We start from the raw sequence: 5,712 nt of genomic DNA on the forward strand, positions 1-5,712 counted from the left end.
CTGTGTTTGACCAAAGGAAGGTCACACTATTCTTTATTCCTAAAATGCCATTAGATATGCTCTTTTGAATAATAATGCATGGTGCCTTGTATCCTCAAGCATTCACTTATGACTTTGAACTATATCAAATGTATATTCTCTAATTAAGTAAGATTCAAGCCTTTCCCTTTTATAAGGATGACAGGGGAAATATATTGTTTTTCTCTGGTTTGTGGTTCCAGGTCATATATATATATATATATATATATATATATATATATATATATATATATATATATATAAGTATTGACTGGATCCTATGTTATGCTTTGCAATCCAATTGAATTGTTGTTGCCTATATATGTACATATTAAGACAAACTGAAGGTGGCAACCTAGCCAGGGACAGACATCCAGGCTGTTTGAAAAGGCTTGGAATGTTATCTGAACTCCCCCAGACTAAACACAGGATGTGGAACTTTTACCAACTAAGGAAGATTTGGAAGCTGAAGAGCAGTGGAGGGACTTCCTTTACTGATCAAGGTAAAAGGGACATTCATACATAACAGGATGTTACATGGCACTTACCCCCTCTCCAAGGTTTTTCTAATGCATGCCATTGTACCAACCAGGTCTCATTATTTTCTCTTACTCCTAAGTGCCCAGTACTTCCTCTCTTCCCAAGTTACCTCAGTTCTTTGTTTTGTTTTGTTTTTCACTGAAGAGAATGTCAGACATTCCTCCTATGACTAAGCCTCCTGCAGACCTTCTCTATTTGCCCAAGATTGTCTAAAGTACTCATTTAGTAGAAATACCCTCAAACTTTCAGTTTCGTTGAATGTGGGACTCAGTCATTTCTCTTGTGACAAAAGATGTCCCAAACCACTGCCTGCCAAATACAAAAGTGGATGCTCACAGTCATCCATTGGACAGAGCATAAGGTCCTCAATGAAGGAGCCAGAGAAATACCCAGGGACATGAAGGGGACTGAAGCCCCATAGAAGGAACATCAATATGAACTAACTAGTACCCCTCCCCCAGAGCTCCTTGGAACTATGCCACCAATCAAAGAAAACACATGGTGGAACTTGTGGCTCTAACCACAAGTGTAGCATAGGATGGCCTAGGAGTTCATCAATGGGAAGAGAGGACCTTGGTCCTGTGAAGGCTCTATTCCCCATTATAGGCAAATGCCAGGGCCAGGAAGCAGGAGTAGGTAGGTTGGGGAGCGGGGTGAGGGAGAAGGCATAGAAAATTTTCAGAAGGCAATCTAGGAAAGTAGATAATATTTGAAATGTAATTAAAGAAAATATCTAATAAAAAAAAGATGCCCCAGACTAAGTAAGCTTTATGCCATTCCCACAAAAAAAGTAGAATGATGTCCACTCACATACAGTTCATTGTAGTACAAAAGGGGGCTATAATTACCTCCTTCAACCTCAAGGAACATAGACATATAATTGCTTGCCAAGGGTGTATGTGTCATGGAGCAATGATGACAGAGACCTCAGGTTTGGATCCTATGGCCAAGAGGGTCTCATTTATTATACCTGTAGTCATAGGAGTTTCAGATATAGCCTCTTGGGATGCCCAAGAGTATTCTTTCCAAGGGCACCTTAAACTTGACTTAAACTCATACTACCTCAGTGCCACTCTCTATTAGAAAGATTGCAAGGCAAACACAATTGCAACTTCTCAGTGGGCTCTTACATGTTTCTGAGTGTAGGGCAGAGGGCAGAACATAGAAAGAAAACTAATATGCATGTGATCTTCCTAGAGTTAGGTGTCAGAAATGGTGTGTTCCTGTCTCTCAGTTATAGATAGGTACAGACAAATACAACCTCAGGTCAGACAACCACTCTCCCTGTTGGAAGAGTGTGCTGATTGTTCCTTGTATTCTTCCCAACAGTATATACAATATATGGATAATGGAAGGTGGGGAGACTAGATGGAAGCAAACTATGCACTACCATTCTATTCTCCCTCTACCCAAGATAAACTAGATTTTTCCCTTTTGCACAATGTGGTGACTTGATCCTGCTACTTGGTTAATCATGGCCTGAAACTAACTAACTTTCTCTCTCTCTCTCTCTCTCTCTCTCTCTCTCTCTCTCTCTCTCTCTCTCTCTCTCTCTCTCTCTCTCCCTTCCTTCCTTTCTTTCTTTTTCTTTCGTTCTCTCTCTCTTTCTTACTTTCTTTCTTTCTTACTTTCTTCCCTCCCTCCTTCCTTCCTTCCTTCCTTTCTTTCTTTCTTTCTTTCTTTCTTTCTTTCTTTCTATCTTTCTTTCTTTCTTTCTTTCTTTCTTTCTTTCTTTCTTTCTTTTTTTTCTCTCTCTCTTGCTTTCTGTCTCTTTCTTTCTATCTCTCTCTCTCTCTACCTCCTTCATTCTCTTTCTCTCCTTCTTTCGTTCTCTTTCTTTCTTTCTCTTTCTTTCTTTCATTCTTTCTTTCTTCCTTCCTTCCTTTCTTCCCTCCTAAATTTCTTTCTCTTCTTTCCTTCTTCCTTCCTTCCTTCCTTACTTCCTTCCTTCCTTCCTTCATTCCTTTGTTCCTTTCTTTTTTAAGTATTTATTTATTTATTATATATACAGTGTTCTCTATGCATGTGTGCCTGCACATTAGAAGATGGCACTGGATACCATTACAGATGTTTGTGAACTCAGGAGCCCTGGGAGAGCCGTCAGTGTTCTTAACCACTGATTCATCTCTCCAGCCCCAGGTTCTTTCTTTTTAAGCAAAATGGATCCGGAAGGTCATAGAAGTTGTAGGTATGAACACATGCTACTCAACCTGTTTTCAAGGTATCTCATACCATCACCTTTGGATGAAGGGTCATCAGAATTTCACTTGGGATAGGTGGCCTTCATGACCTACTGCTGTTACCAACAATACCCAAAACCTTCCATTTCTGCCCAAGGTCAGTTATAATTATGACTGTAGTTTACTATTGGAATCTCAGAATTTTCATTTTTCCCAAGGGTACCAAAATTCAGGTATCCTAAGAGCATCCTTACATACATATGAGCCTCTAATATAACACTCCAATCATGAGCTTTAGATCATTTCCCTCCAACGATGGTCTCTAGGAAATTATACTTCACTTAATTCTGCCCTGCATTAACAGAGCCTGAAACTTAGGTCATCTATCCTTCGTACCATCCTTCATGCAAACACCCATATAACTGATGATAAGCTTCAAGAGTGCTTAGAGACTTACAGTCATGCCTGGTGCATAATACTTGTATTGCTGCCAGGCTTACCAAGGTGTATGTGAAGATGGGAATCTTCTAAGTTGTGAAGCAGTCCTACCTCTCCTGCTTAAGGTAGGCTAGGCCACTTCCTTAACCCTAAAGAGGTTGGGGACATTAAGCAGACTCTAATTCTGCTTTAATCTTCTACTCCTAAACATCAATACTTAGACCACTAATTTGTGTCCATTATATATCAAATGCACCCTCTGTATACATGAGGGTCCAATATCTGTCTTGTAAGCCTGACAGGCCTGAGATCATCTCTACCTGCCCCAGGCCCCAAACTTCACGTCCAGTCCAAAAGGTCTTCAATAATTACCCTCTCTGATCAGAAAGAATTCCAAACTATTCTCTATCTGATGGAGGGCAAAAATTTCCATTTAACTGTGTCTCACATCGAACTCCTCATTTGAAAGAGGCACCAGAATGACTCTTTTTGTTCCAGTGGTTCTCAAATTCACATCCTCTGTCGAAGAGGTCTATAAATGTCATCCAGTCATACCAGGGCTTCAGTGCCTCTCCCTCTCCCTATGGGAGCCTCAGACACACCACATCTAGTCATAAATATTTCCTCTTCTCCCTGTGTCTATTGGGCAACAAAGCCTTCTCGAATGCCCATATTGGACTGAAATATTTCCTTTTTTTTTCAGTGGTGGACACATACCTACACTCTCTTGTAAAGTGTAAATAGATCTTGTCTTATTGACTATGTGTGCCTGCTATATTACAACTGTCTAAGATTACTTCCAAACTTCTTCCTGTTACAAATATTCGGAGACATTCCTCCATTCAAGAAAAGTGGCCTTGCTCTTATGTCATCTGACTAAAGGTTTCATAGACCAAAAATAACCATCCAACCTGTTGGAATACTGAAACAATTGCTGCCTGCTTTCCACACACTACATAAAATATGTGGATATCCTAAATTCTACAAAAAAAGATTTGTAAGCAAATCAAGCAATACTGGGACTCCCTCTTCTCCAGAAGGTATTTGCATTTTCACCAATGTGAAATGGTATTTCTTATTTATTGAAAATAGCCAGAGATTTTACACTTCTTACAAGTAGGTTTAGAATTTCACACTTGCAAAGTGTCACAGAAATGCTGCTTATGACCAGAATGCTTCAACTTCCTTATTCTCATGAAGTTTGCCACATTACCTCTTTGATGAAGGGCACAACCATTCTACTTCTGTGCAAAACTGCCCAAGCTCCTCCCCTATCTTCCTTTAGGAATATTTAGACATTCACAACAGAGAGTGCTCCAACCTGTGTGGAGCACAGTGTGTTTGAGGAAATCCCCCAGATTCTCCATCTTCCCAGTGTATGTCCTACCTATAACTTCTAATTTCCGTGGTCTGGGAAGCACTGTTCTGACCTAAGAGATTTCTGAACACTCTGGACTGAAATCCCAAACAGAAGAGTATCAAGGTAAGGGTAAATCAGTTTACTATCTTTGTTTTGTTACTTTAGACAGAGACATCCTGGCCTCCATGCAGAGGAATGTGTGGATAGACATATATTTAAGGAAGACACTAAACCAGAAAATACTACATTACACCCTCTTAAAAGACTTCTAAGATTGTTGTCATGCCTACCACTGACATTCAGATGATGTGTATTCTTGATTGTGATTTCATGTTTGGAGCTGATGAAGGAGTAAGTACCTGGAATGTCCTAGAATTCTCAAGGTATCAATCAGTGTTCAATTTCTGATCAATAGTGCTGCAGACATAGGAATAACAGGATAAAACTATTCTATACAATCCTATGAAGCTCCTATAACCATCCTCCTATTTTAGAGAATCTTAGATCTATCACCAATCCTGAGACGGGAAGAAACAATTCTTCTCCTGCACATAGGGATACTGCATATGTCTCTCCTTGCCCAAAGTATTCCAATTACTGTCTTTTTACTGAATTTGCTTTTAGACTATACCTGAAATATTCCACTTTTCACCAAAAGATCTACCAGCCCTCCCTGTTCTAATAGAGAGCTACCGTCCACCAATATCCAAAGGGTTCTCAGACATTCTAAATATGCCCCTGTGGGAGTAAACTTACTAAGTCTATTTAATTGGGCCTCAGATCCTTCTGCTTTGACCAAAATGTTTTCAATCTACTGACTCTGAGTTACCAGGGGCCTCAGATCTCATTTTCCCCAAGTGGTCATCAAATATGCTTTTCTGACTAATAACGACCTTGCAATGTTCTCCTCTGATGGAGACACTTAGTCAACCCCTCCTCTAATTTTAACTCCCAAATGGACCTCCAGACCACCCAAGCTTAAATTACCTGAGCCGAACATTAAGAAGTACAGCCCAGAACAAAAGCTCATTTCCTCAATGCAGAAACTAAAATGATGTACTCCTCACGATTCATACCTAGACCCAGGAGAAGAACATATGCCTGAGAAGAAGAACTAGTGTGGAACTGTCAGCCAGGTTTTTGGTGAGTGCTCAGACTGCTTCCTGATCCGGCACC

Source organism: Mus musculus, chromosome Y (assembly GCF_000001635.26).
Source record: "Mus musculus strain C57BL/6J chromosome Y, GRCm38.p6 C57BL/6J".
NCBI classification, from domain to species: Eukaryota; Metazoa; Chordata; class Mammalia; order Rodentia; family Muridae; genus Mus; species Mus musculus.